A 14823-nucleotide genomic window follows, 5' to 3' on the forward strand; every position below is an offset into this window, starting at 1 on the left:
GGAAGTAGTCCCAAGCTTGTGCCTTGCACAACTGGGTGCATGGCGCTTCCTTTCACTGAAGTGGAGACATTTGAAGATGAAAGTCATGGTTTTTGGTTTGGACCTGCTGAGTGTAAGGGGAGATATCAAGTGGCAGACATTTGACATCTGCCATGGGATGAGCAGTTGACTCTCCTGTCAGGAGCTCAGAAAAGAGGTCTGGGATGGAAATAGGGAAGTGCAAGTCACCTGTGTGCAGGTGCTTACGAAGCTGTAGGCACGGAAGAGACAGGGCCTCAGAGAAAGTGGAGCGTGGGAAGAGAAGAAGGTCTTGTGCAAACCTTGAGAAGGGCCACATCCCAGAACAACGCATATCCACCCCAAGTCGGAATCACGTATGAGAAACCACGTATGACATAAAGCAGAAGAGTGAATGGCCGGGGTGGTCATGTGTAGAGTGCATCTTGCGTGGAGGATGGGGAAGGGGAATACGCAAAACCCTCAGCAGCAGAGACTCAGTGGATGGGCTGAGAGATGATATGTTTTCTCATTTATTCTGTGTGCTCTCCTGTAATTTATTCAATAAATGTGTGTAGAGGACCATGATTTATTTAACTAGTTTCTTATCGTCAGAGAGTTAGGTTGTTCAAAATTCCCACTATTATCAATACTGCTGTAATGAGCATCATCAGATGTGAATCTTGTGGACATTTTGTCATATTTTTGTCCTGCTCAAAAACTACAGTTGTTCCTGATGGCCCAAGGCAACGAATCCAAATTCCTCTGTCCCTCAGTCTAAATGTTGACATACCTCCCGTCTGCCCCGAGTCAATTTCCCTCACTCACTGCAGGTTCCCCAAGGGCGGCAGCCACACCTTCCTTTCCAGCACATCCTTCTTCACTCAGCCTAGAGTTGCAGATCTAGAAGGAGTGGCAAGAGAGGTCACCGAGACCCAGATTTCTAGGCTCAGGATGCCAAGGAAAAGGGGTGTCAAGAAAGAGGATGAGATGAGCTGTCATTGAACACTACTGCGAAATTCCTCTGAGATGAGGAATGGAACCACCCAAGCAGTTGAGTCGAGTGGAGTCACTGGTCACTGTTGGCCCAGTGGTTTTGTTCTTCCAGATTGAGGAGCAGTTATCTGAGTGGTGAGAGCTCCAGGGGATGGGAGGGGCTTTATGGAGGAGCGAGAAAGTTGGATGTGGGCGCAGGGGCAAGAGCATGCGGGATGTGTGGAGGAGACCACTCTCAGAGCCACTGGAGAAGCAGCAAAATGCTATCTCAGGAGTCAGCAGGATCTCTGGGAAAGGGTGCTCATCACCATCTGGAGCTCCTTCCTAGTGTGCTGGGGTGTCTTTAACGCAATCTATGCATCAGAGAATCCATAGGAAATGAGCCCCATTAAAGCTCTCTTGCTGTAAGACAGTGGAGCGATCATTTCCCTCGATTGCTGGATGGACCCTCGGGCTCCTCTCTGCTCCTAAACTCTCCTCACGAGCAGCAGAGCGTCCTCAGGGTGACACAGAGAGCCCAGGAGTGGAGAAATGCTGATTCTTGGCACAACTGGCAAGGACGAGGGAGTAGCTGACACCTGTTTCCAAAGTAGGACTTGAATTTAAAATCACACACACACAAACGCACACACGCACACGCACACATTCTTCCTTCCTCCATCCATAAACAACAAAAAGAAAACACGTGAATTTTGAAGATTTTTGCAATGATAATTTAAAAACCACTTAATACTGCATGAAATTCAAGCTGGTAAATTGAATGGACAGTAATATTAAAATATTTCATTAGATGCTTTTTATGCCAAATTAAGCTGCTGCAATTATATTGATATTCATAGTCTTCATTAATCTAAAACTATTTTAATACTTTTTCTAATTTAGCATGCTTAATTTTTTCATTTAAGAACACACGCAATTTCAAGTTTTGATTGTTTTCCTACTTTGATGTTTTTGCTTCTCTTTGCCTGAATATTTAATTCCCAAGGAATTTGTATTCAAGGGGGTGGAATCCAATTTTTCAGAACATTTACCTACCTGGAACTAAGGTTTTACCCTTGTTTCTATAACAACTATTTCCTCCATGTGGTAGACCAGGCCTTTGACATATCAACTGTAGAGCACCTCAGCATATTAAATATGTACCTACAACCTTGAAGCTCACAAGCCAGAAGCCCATTCTTTAAAGAGATTCTTGAATTGGTTTACAAAATTAATATTCTGCCTAGTTACAAAGAAAAAAAGTTACAAGTCTGTATTTTTTGAACTGAACTAATGTATTTGACATAATCTCTGCTACCTGTAGGGGACTAGACATAGGGGGGCCCTATGTTCAGGGGAAGAAATGGCTGATGGGGCGAGTAAAAAGAGAGTGTCTCCATGTTTGCCAGCACTCATAATTTTTCTGCGGAAAGTTCATCAATGGAATCATTAATTCTGTGTTTGTAAAGAATTTGGCTCTTTAAGTCAAAACAAATGTGTCACATTTTGGAATCTTGTTTATGAAATATTTGTTTTTGCTTTTCAGCACTTCTCTCCTAATTTGGCTTTAATAAAAAAAAAAAAAAGTGTATAAGTTACAGTGCCAATTTCTTTCTCCAAGATGCACCACGCCACTGTAGTATCAATTACTACAACAATTTCTATCCATCCAGACACTAATGTCATTAGTCCATGGAGAACCTTTTGAAATAATTTACATAGAAACTGCCTTTACATGCTAAATGAAAAATGTGCAGCTATAGTCAATGGAATTTGAATTACAATTCCACCACATGCGGATTGGTTTTATTTGTGCTATTTATTATACAGGAAGAAGGTGATGCAGCCAATTACAAAGCGATTACCTGAACAGTTACTGCAAACCGGTGCCACATGGCAATCATAATGCTGCCTTCCCAAGAAAAGCTTGCTCTTCTTGGCTCTTCTTGATGCCCACATGGTGCCCTGAGCCCACCCTTAGTGTCCTGTCACCATCACACTCAGCAGCGTGCAGCCAGGGCTAAGCCGCTTCTGCAGAAACTTGAAAGTCATAGACTTTTGCTAACCCCAGGGATTTCATGCTGGGATGGGGGGGTGGGGGGCTCGCCACATAAATAGGGAGTTTGGGAATCATTCCAGCACCCCGCAAATGAGCCAGGGGGAAGATGACTATATGTGTTCTTCAGTGTTCATTCATTCCCTGGTGGGCACAGTTCAGAAAACCAGAGGGCTTCTGGCTGGCTGGCGAGCCCGGCGGAGTGGAGGACATGAGTGAGTCCAGGTGCCCATGTGCCCAGGTGGGTAAGGGGCTCAGATACTCATCAGGCTAGGAAGACCATGGTCACTGTTTTTTTTATTTTTTAAAGGCCAAACATTTCTGACCTTCACAGGAATAAAGGCATCCAAAAAGGGCTAAGTGGCCTGTCTGGGTGCTGCAAGGTTTCTCCAGCAACCGGCAAGCTACTTCCCTGGTACGATCCACTCCCTTCCCCCAGGCCTGGCTGGCAAGGAGAGCGTCCCTCTCCCTGCTGTCCCTTCCAGACCTGGGGACTAGGAGGACCCCAGGATACTAAGGATCCCTCTGGACAAGTCCTTCCTCTCTGGTCTAGGGGAGGCTGTTGCTCAGGCTTCCTCTCATTCCAGGGCACAGACGCAGGAAGAACGGCTCTCAGAGTCCTGCTCTTGCCTTGATTCAGGGCATTTTAGCATTTGGGCTCATCACGTCCCAAAGCCCCACACCATGGGCTTTGGAAGTACCAAAAACAGATGCTGGAAGAGGGAGCTTGGCCCACGGCATGAGGAAGTGTGGGGTTGGAGGCCAGGAGGTTATCTCTGCAGAAGCCTGACCGTTTTGTTTATGGTGTTCTGACAACGCTCAGCCACGCAGAGCAGCTGCTCCGCGTACCAAGCTGCTTGACATTCTGCCGAGAAGGTGGCTGCAGCTCTGGAAGGATGACTTGTGTGACATCGACAGCTTTTGGGGCGGCGAGTCGCCTGGCTTCCCTGCTCCAAGACCCGAGCCATCTGTAGCCTCTCACATCTTAAGCCTGAGGCCCAGAATGTTAGGACTGGGAAAGGAAACTAACCAAAAAAAAAAAAAAAAGGAAACAAAAAACAGAACCGGCCACCTGTTTTAACCAGGGAAAGAAGTCCCCCCTACTTGAGTCTGCATCCCACTCCAGGTCATCTTCTGGAGAGCAGCCTAAGTGAGGTTTTTACAACAATCAGAGGATGACATTCCCCTCCTTACACCCTTCAACAGGCCCCACTGTTCTCACTGCCTTCCAAATGCCTTCACACAGCCCAGGGGACTATGCAAGGTTCACACCCACCGTGCTCTCTGGACCCTTTTCTCCTCACTGCCCCCTCAGGCTCTGCGCTCCAACGGTGCTAACTGGCCTTCATTCCTTCCCTCCAGCACACCACCCCTCCTTGTGCCCCGGGCCTTTGCCTATGCCCTTTCCATTGCCCTCCCCTCCCCCACTAACTGACAATCACAGCAAAATGCCACTTCTGCAGATCTGCCCTCTGGGATCCCCAGATTAGATCAGATCCTCCTGCTCTAAGATCTTACAATTCCTGCACTTTTCCTTTATGGCAGTGAATCATATTTAATAGTTCTTTCATACAATTGTGTGATCAAATTATGTCTCCTCTGCCAGACTGGAAGCTCCATGAGGGCTGGGACCTTGTCTGTGTAGCTCCCCACTGTCTCCTCTCTTGGTCCTCAGAAGAGGCTCAAGAAATACTTCTAGAATGAATGAACTCCGAATAAGGAAATTAGAAAAAGAAAGACTGACAAGCTAAAGTAGAAAATCCATGATTGGAGTTAGAGGAGGCGGCGGAGCTTGCAAGTTAGGATGTCTTGCATTTGAATCATGGCTCTGTGATGAGCCAAGCAGCCTTGGCAATAATTTAATCTCTCTGAGCCTCAGTTTCTCACTGGTGAAGCATTGCAGGATTGTTGCAAAATTAAGATGATGCATGAAAAGCGCTTTTTGTAATAAATGGCAGCTTTCATTATTATTATTTTGTTCTTGTTGTTACTATTAAATGGCTGAATGGCAGGTTGGAAAACTTCTCAACACAAAAACTCCAAGAACACACTGAAAGTGAGTCCACAGTTCCTTTCTATGAGCGAGACGAGTGCATTACACACACAGCCCTCGTGCTATAGTACAAATCATTTTTGCTGAACAAAAGGTTCCTCCCATCATTAAGTGGATAACATGAGGCACCAACTGTGTGCCCTGCCCTGTGCCCAGCCCTGTGGGGTAGGGCACTTTTGTTAAGGAGCAGGACTCCTCAAAAATTGCTGGTGCAATTAATAAATCAACACAATCTTTCTGAAGGATGATCTGGTCATTTGCATCCAATTTTTAAGTGACCATACCCTTTAACACAGCACTACTATTTCATTTCTAGGAATATACCCAAGGAAACAACTGGTCAAGTATAAAAAGCCTGGAACATAGTAAGTCCTCAAATAAATATTTGTTGAAGGATTACTGAATAAATACAAAGATCTTACTTGGTGTGATTTCTAACGGCAAAATGTCTGATGGCAGTGGGCAGGTTAACAGCCATATATGGTATCACACAGAGCCTTTAGAAAAGATGTAAATCACTTAACATGGAATAAAGTAAAAAATACAAAATAATGTATATGATATGACCCTCCATTTTAGTAAAATGTGTGTATGCATGTGCATGTGAAAAAATTCAGAAGGATGTACACCATGGCCATTTGATCAATGGGATGTGGGTGGATTTACTCTCTTTCTCAACTTTCTGTATTATCCGGATTCTTTTTTACAATGAATATATATTCACCTTGAAACCATAAAAAAGGGAAAAGTGATTTTATTTTGAGAAGGAGAAGATAGGAGATGACATATAGTCTTTGCCATGGAGAGCCTTCTTGGGAAACTTAGTCTAGCTATACATAAGGCAATTCAAGAATGAGAATGAGACAAGGATGACACTCTCTCTCTCTCGCACACACGCACAGACACACTCACACACTGACACCCACACACATAGACACACACACAAACACACACACCATTGCTAGGTAAGATTAATTTAGTTGTCTAGTCTGGCTCCTAGGAAAGTCCAGAAACTGAAACCTGAAATCTGCCTTCTTGGAACATCAACTCAACTATACCCATATTACATCGTTTTGATTACTGTAGCTCTGTAGCCTCAGATTATCAAAATCAAGTAATGTAATTCTTTTAACTTTATTTTTATAAATTCTTTTAGCTATTCTAGGTCCTTTTCATGTTTTATGTAGATTTCAGAATCAGCTTGTCAATTTCTACCAACAAAAAAAAAGCCTGATATGGTTTTGATTGGGACAACATTGAAACTGTGGAGAAAACTGCCATCTGGACAACCTTGAGTCTTCCAATCCATGCACATGGTATATCTCTCCATTTATTTAAGCCTTCTCTAATTTCTCTCAGTAATACTTCAGAGTTTTCAGGGTACAGGTCTTACATATTTTGTTAACTTTATCCTAAAATATTTCAAGGGATTTTTTTATGCTATTATAACTTATATATTTTTTTACCTTTATTTTCCAGTTGCTCATTGCTAATATATGGAAATACACTTTTTTTGTATAATGACCTTGTTTTATGTGGTCTTCCTAAATTCATCTACTAGGTTTAGTAATTTTTTCGTAGATTCTTTAGCATTTTCTATGTACATGCTCATGTTGTCTGCAAATGAAGAGCTTCACTCCTTTTCTTACCATCTGTACGCTTTTTATTTTCCTTGCCTCACTGAACTTCCTCAGACCTCTAGGAAAATATTGAATAGAAGTAGTGAAAATGGACATATTGATCATTTCCCAGTCTTAGGGGAAAGTACAATAGCACACTAATGAATATGGTAGTAGGTGCAGGGTTTTTATAGATGCCTTTATCAGATTGAGGAAATTCCCTTCTATATCTGATTGCTGAAAGTTTTTTTTTTAAATCATGAATGAGTATAGAACTGTGTCTTCTTTTCTGCATCTGTTGAGATGATTATATGGTCAATATCCTTTGTTCTGTTAGGAATAGTGAATTACATTGATTTTCAAATGTTAAACCAACCTTGCATGCCCTCAATTAACCCTATTAATCATGGTGTATTATCCTTTTTACATATAGCTGCATTCTACTTGCTCATAGGCTATTATGGATTTTTACATCTATGTTTGTGAGAGAAGTTAGTCTATAGTTTTCTTGTAATGTCTTTGTCTGGTTTTGGTATCACACATACTGATCTCATGAAATGAACTGATAAGTGTTCCATCATCCTACATTTTCTGAAAATATTTGGTAAGGCTAGCATTATTCTTACCTTAAATATTTAATAGAATTTACCATGAAGGAATTTTCTTTTTGGAAACATTTTAAATTACAAATTCAATTTCTTTAATAAATATAGAGCCATTTAAATTTCCCATTTTATGTCAATTTTAGTAATTTTTATCTTTCAAGAAAATTTTCCATTTCATCTAAACTGCCAAATTTATTTCCAAGAAGTTTTCCTTTTATACCTTTTATGATACCTTTAATGTGTATAGCATCTGTAGTGATGCATCCTTTTTATTCATGTTATTAATAATTTATATTTTTCTCTTTGTTTCTTAATCAAACTAGCTATAATTTCATAAATTGTTTGATCTTTGAAAAGAAGACAACCTTTTGTTTTATTAATATTTCCTATTGTTTATCTACTTACTTTTTGAGACAAGAGTCTTTCTCTCTGTTGTCCAGGCTAAAGTGCAGTGGTGTCATCATAGCTCACTGCCACTTGAAACTCCTGGGCTGGAGCAATCTTCCTGCCTCAGTCTCCCAAGTATCTGGGACCACAGGCACACACCACCACACCTACTTAGCTAATTTTTTAATTTTTTGTAGAGATGAGGTTTCACTATGTTGCTCAGGCTGGTCTCAAACTCCTGGGCTCAAGCAATCCTCCTGCCTCTGCCTTCCAAAGTGCTGGGATTACAGGCATGAGCTACCACACCTGATATATTTCATTGATTTTATTCTTATTTTAATATTACCTTTTTTATACTTACTTTGGTTTTAATTGGTTCTTCTTTTTCTAACTTCTAAATGTGAAAGTATAGGTCATCTTTTAAACCTTTGTTAATATCAATTACACATTGATTTTAATGTAAATATGGCATAAACACTTAAAACTTTAAATTTCCTTCTAAGATCTGCTTTAACTGTATCCCACAAATTTTATATGTTGGGTTTTAATTTTCACTCATTTCAAAATACTTTCTAGTTTCTCTCGTAATTTTTTTATCCTTGGTAGTGTGTTGTTTAATTTCTAAATATTTGGGAATTTTTCAGATACATATTTTGTTACTGAATTTTAAATTAATTCATTTACTGTTAGAGAAACAGTAATCCTTTTCAATTTAGTGAGACTTGTTTTATGGCACAGTATATAGTCTACATTAGTAAATGTCTTATGTACAAGAAAAGAAAAGATGTTCTATGTTTTAAAAAGAATGTATATTCTGCCATTATTGGGTATTTGTTTAAAAAATGTCAATTAGATCAAGTTGTTTCATAGTGTTATCTGAGTTTTCAGTGTCCTTACTGATTTCCTGTCTACTCATTCTACGTATCACTGAGAAAGGAGTCTCCCACTATAGTTGTGAATTTTTCTATTTCTCCTTTTGATTTTGTTACTTTGGCATGTATTTTGAAGCTGTGTAATTAGGTGCACACATTTAGGACCGTTATGTCTTCCTGATTGACTGATCTTTTTATCATTATGAAATGCCTCTCTTTATCTTGGGTATATTTCTCATCCTGAAGACTACTCTTCTTGATATTTGCACACTCTTTCCCCATCTTTTTACTTCTAACCTATTTGTGCCTTTATTATTAAAGTGTTTCTTGTAGAAAGCATATAGTTGGGTATTACATTTTTTGCCAAGTCTTTCCCCATCTTTTTACTTCTAACCTATTTGTGCCTTTATTATTAAAGTGTTCCTTGTAGAAAGCATATAGTTGGGTGTTACATTTTTTGTCAAGTCTTATATTCTCTAGCTTTTCATTGGAATGTTTAAGGCTTTAAAGTTGGTGCAATTATGGATATAGTTGTGTTTATCTCTTCCATATAGCTCTTTGTTTTCTATTTGTTCTGTTTCATTTTCCTCTTTTCCTGACGATTAATTAGAGTATTTTTGAATATTCCATTTTATCTCCACTATTGGCTTATTAGCTACATCTCTTAGTTTTTAGTGGTTGTTCTAGGATTTGTAATATATAGCTTTAATCACAGTATTCTTCCTTCAAAAAATATTATAGTATTTCACCAATAATGTAAGACTCTTTCAACAATACACTTCCACTTCCCTCTGCTTTCCTTTGCATCATTGTAGTCATACATTTTGCTTCCACGTTATTATTTTTGTTGTAGATAATCATCTTATTTTTAACACATTAATGAGATAAATTTATCCACCATAAAGTTCACCCATTTAAAGCGTACATCAATGCTTTTAGGATATTTACAGCCTTGTGAAATCATCACCATAATCTGATTTGGGAACATTTTTATCACCCCAAAAAGAAACCTTATACCCATTAGTAGTCACTCCCCCTCCCCACATGATGCATACCCCTTCAGCCTTAGGCAATTATTAATCTACTTTCTGTCTTTATAGATTGCTCTATTCTAGGTATTAAATATAAATGGTATCATATAATATGTGGTCTTTTGTGACTGGCTTCTTTAACTTAGAATAATGTTTAGAGGTTCATTCATGTTGTAGCATGTATCAGTACCTCATTTCTTTTTATTGCTAAATAATATTTCATTGTATGGATATGCCACATTTTGATCATTAGTTGATGGACATTTGAGTTGTTTCTACTTATTGGCTATTATTAATAATGTTACTATGAACACTTGTGTACAATTTTTCTGTGAACATATGTTTTCATTCCTCTTCTGTGTATACCTACCAGTAAAATTGCTGGGTCCTATGGCAACTCTGTGTTTAACATTTTGAGGAACTGCCAGGCTGTTTTCCATGGCAGCAGCACCATTTTCTGTCTCCACCAGCAGTGCCTGAGGGTTCCAATTTCTTCACATGCTTGCCAACACTTGTTATTATATCTCTTTTTTATTATAGCCATCCTAGTGGATGTGACATAGTATATCACTGTGGGTTTGATTTCTCTGATGATTAATGATGGTGTTAAACATCTTTTCATGTGTTTATTGGACATTCATATATCTTCTTTAGGGAAATACCTACTCAAATTATTTGTCCATTTTTGATTGAGTTATTTTTCTTTTTTATTACTAAGTTGTAAGAAGTCTTTACATATTCTAGGCACAAGTCCTTTTTCAGATATATTTTTGCAAAATTTTCCTACCAGGCCATAGGTTGCCTTTTCACTTTCTTGATGGCATCTTTTGAAGCATAAAAGCTTTTAATTTCAATGAGGTCCAACTCATCAATCTTCTCTTTAATCACCTATGCTTTTGGTGTCATACTAAAAAATCGTTTACCAGCCTAAGGTTACTACAGTATTTCTATGTTATCTTCTATGACTTTCATAGTTTTAGCTCTTACATTTAGGTCAATGATCTACTTTGAGTTAATTTTTTTGTATATGGTGTGAGGTATGGGTCCAGTATCTTCTTTTGCATGTTGCCCTAGGACAATTTTCTGAAAAGACCATTCTATCATAATTAAATTATCTTTAAAATCAATTGGCCATAAATGTTAAGGTTTGTTTCTGGACTCTCAATTTTATTCTATTAATTTATATGTTTATTCTTTTGCCAGTATCTCACTGTCTTGATTACTGTAGCTTTATAGTAAGTTTTACATTTGAGAAATTTCAGTCCTCCAACTTTGTTCTTCTTTTTAAGACTGTCTTAACTATTCCAGCTGCCTTGCAATTCCATATGAATTTTAGGTTCATCTTGTCATTTTGTTTAAAAAGCCAGCTGAGATTTTTATAAGGATTGCAGTGAATCTATAGATCAATTTGGGGACTATTGAAATCTTAACAATATTAAGTGTTGTGATCCACCAACATGGCATGTCTTTGCATTTATTTAGATCTTCTTTTGTTAAGGTCTATGGGAAATAACCTGCTCTCTCCCCACTGTCAGTATGCTTAAGCAAAGAATAAAGGGAGAAAGGGTGAGGAGGATACATTTCACACAGCTGCAAATGTCAACAAGATAAAGTAACAGCTAGCCCAGAGGGCAGTAACGCCCTGGAGCACTGAAACACCCAGGGGTGCCTCATGTACCCAGATAACAGGGAGTAGAATGTACTCTGATTTAAAACAAAATGTTAAATGTATTTTTGACTAAGATTAATAATTATTAATGCTGATCTAGGCTTCTGTAACCCCGCTTGCATAAATAGATGACTTTACAGGATGTGGTTTTTGTCTTTAAAAGAGCCCATCTCTCCTGGCTCAGGGCTGCTCTCTGTGCTGCTGCCTCTCAGTGGTGCAGAGGGTAGTCGCTGGCCAGCTAATAAAGACTCACAATTTGGCTCAATTCAGTCTCTCGGTGGTCACTTCTCGCACTCTGTACCATAACACTTTAATTTCTTTAAAAAATGTTTCTGTAGTTTTCAGTTTACAAGTCTTATACTTCTTTTTAAAGATTTTTCCCCAGTTATTTTATTCTTCTTAATACTATTACTTATAACTGGAATTATTTTCTTAATTTGATTTTCAAATTGTTTATTATTAGTGTATAGAGATACGATTAAAGTGTTCCCTCCTCTTCTATTTTCTGGAATAGTTTGTGAGTATTTTATGTTAACTATTCTTTAAATGTTTGGAAGAATTCACTAGTGAATCCATCTAACCCTTGGCTTTTCTTTTTCAGAAGACTTTAAACTTAATATCTCTATTGGTTTTAGGTCTATTCAGATACTCTATTTCCTCTTAAGTCAATTTCAGTAATTGTATCTTTCCAGCATTTTGTCCATTTCATCTAAGTTGTCTAATTTGTTGGCATACAGTTATTCACAGTATTCCTTTTATAATTCTTTTACTTCTATAAGGTCAGTAGTGAAGTCCCCTCTTTCATTCTTGATTTTAGTCACTTGCATCTTCCATCTGTCTGTCTAATTATCTTTCTCCTTTTGTCAGTCCAGTTAGTGATCATTTGTCAATTTTGTTGATCATTTGAAAGAATCAGCTTTTGGTTTCACTGATTTTCTCTATTCTTTTTCATTCTCTATTTTATTTATGTCCACCCTGAGCTTTATTATTTCCTTCTGTATTCATCTGCTCAGGATGCAATAACATATTGCGTTATGATTAGATTAGGTGACTTAAACAACGTGAGTTTATTTTCTCACAGTTCTGGAGGCTCCAAGTCCATGATTAAGATGCCAGCAAATTTGGTTTCTGGTGAAGATTCTCTTCCTGACTTGCAGATGGCCACCTACTTGTCATGTCCTCACATGGCCTTTCCTAGGTGTGTGCTCACAGACAGAGTGAGGTCTCTGATGTCTCTTCTTAAAAGGACACTAATCCTATTGGACCAGGGCCCCACCCATGTTACCTTATTTAACATTAATTACTTCCTTAGAGTCCCCATCTTCAAATACAGCCACACTGGGGCTTATATATTCAGTATAAAAGTTTTGGGTGGTACACAAACATCTAGTCCATAGTGCCTTCCTTTGGCCCATTTTGGATTTAGTTTTCTTTTTCTGATTTCCTGTGGTGGAAGGTTAGGTTATTGCTTTAGATATTTTTTCTTTTTTGATATAGACATGAAGAGCTATAACTCTTCCATAAGTTTTGGCCAATTATATTTTCAAGAAAAATTTTAAAAACAAGGAGTAAAGTATCTTACATTTACCACACATTTACCATTCCTAGTGCTCCTCATTCCTTTGTTTAAATATGAATTTTCACCCTGTAACATTTTCTTTCAGCCTGAGAAACTTCCTTTAATACATTTTGTAGTATAGGTCTGCTAGCAACAAATTCTCTTATTTATTGTCTAAAATGTCTTTATTTTATCTTCACTCTTGAAGAATATGTTCACTGAATATAGAATTCTTGGGTGAGTTCTCTTTTCCTTTTAGTAATTTAAAGATGTTGCACTTTCTTCCAGTTTGCAATGTTTGTGATGAGAAATCAGTGGTTATTCTTACCTTTGTCATGAGTTTTTTATTTTTTTCCTCTGCCTAATTAAAAGATTTTCTCTTTGTTGCTGCTTTTCAACAATTTGATTATATTTCTTGGTGTTCTTTTCTTGGTATTTCTCCTTCTTTGTATTAAAGGTCATTGAGCTTCTAAAATCTGTGACTTTATGGTTTTCATCAAATTTGGAAAAATCTTGACCATGATTTCTTCAAATATTTTTCTGCCACCTGCCCACCATGATCTGGGCCTTCAGTTATATATATGTTGGATCAATTGATATTGTTCCCTAGTATACTGAGACTCTGTTATTTTCCCCTTACCCTTTCTTCTTTGGGTGCTTCAGTTTGAATAGTTTCTATTGCTTCAATCTTCAGATTCACTGATTTTTATTTCTACTGTATCTTATCTGATATTAATCCTACTGTGATAGCCAGATGCTAAAATGGCCCTTGATAAAATCTACCTCCGGGTATTTATCCCCTTGTGTAATCCCAACCTGTTGACTGTGGGCATATTGGTGATTTGCTTCTAACCAACGGGATACATCAAAAATGATGGGATATTACTTCTGTGATTAGATTATAAAAGATTGTGCCTTCTGTCTTGCTAGCAAACTCTCCCTACAGTCTTTTTGGCTTGCACACTTTGATGAAGCAAGATGCTGTGTTGGAGAGGCCCGTACAGCAAGGTAATGAAGGTGTGGCTAATAGCCAGGTAAGAACTGAAGCCCAACATCTGTTGGAACTGAATTCTTACAACACTTAAGAAAGCTTAGAAGCAGATTCTCCTCAGCTGAGCCTTCAGATGAGACCCCAGCCCTGGCCAGCATCTTTATTTCAGCCTTGTGGAAGACCCTGACACAGAGGACTCAGCTAAGCCATGTCTGGGTTCCTGACTCTCAGAAACTGTGAGATAATAAATGTGTGTTCTTATCAGCTGCTAAGTTTGTGGTAATTTGTTACATATCAACAGATAACTCATCTAGTGAAATTTTCACTTTAGATATTGTATTTTCTAATTCTAAAAGTTCTATTTGGTTCTTTTTATAAATTATGGTTCTTGCTTCACTCTGTTCATCTTTTCCTTTAAGTAATTGAGGACATTTATAATAGCTGTTTTAAGGTCTTTATCTTCTAATTCCATATCTATGTTATTTTGGGCTCTGTTTCTACGAACAGATTTTTCTCCTGGATATAGGCCATATGTTCCTGTTTCTTTACGTGTTTAGTAACTTTTTATTGGACGCAGGGCATTGTGAATGATATATTGTTGAGTGTCAATTTTGTTGTCTTACTTTAAAGGATGCTGAATTTTGTTTTGTCAGGCACATTCATTACTTGCAGATCAGCTTGCTCTTGTGGGTTTGTTTATATGCTGTGTTAGGGTATGTCTACAGCAGTCTTTACACCAGCAAGAGTTTAGCCCTATTACTAAGGTATGATCCTTCTGGGGTCACTATTGAATATCCAGGTATTCATTACCATCTCTTAATACAGGCTGGTCTGAATTTGAACATCTCCCAATTCTGTGTGAGCTCTGAGAATTTTTAGCTTACAGCTCCCAGTTGCTATTTTTTGGTCAAACACATGGAGTTTCACTTATACATATGCAGCTTAGTATTTAGCCAAACACTCAAGGGCATCTCCTAGGCAGATTTCTAGACCTCTTTCTCTGCTGACTT

The 14823-nt window shown here is 38.2% G+C and overlaps 1 protein-coding gene across 1 annotated transcript in view; it reads right to left on the reverse strand.

The window, feature by feature from the left end:
- Positions 1-14823, reverse strand: part of CAMTA1 (calmodulin binding transcription activator 1) — an 858502-nt gene that overhangs the window by 403332 nt on the left and 440347 nt on the right. The gene's annotated exons all lie outside the window — the stretch shown is intronic.

Source organism: Propithecus coquereli, unplaced genomic scaffold (genome assembly GCF_000956105.1).
Source record: "Propithecus coquereli isolate 6110/MARCELLA unplaced genomic scaffold, Pcoq_1.0 Scaffold77, whole genome shotgun sequence".
In the NCBI taxonomy this organism is placed as follows: Eukaryota; Metazoa; Chordata; class Mammalia; order Primates; family Indriidae; genus Propithecus; species Propithecus coquereli.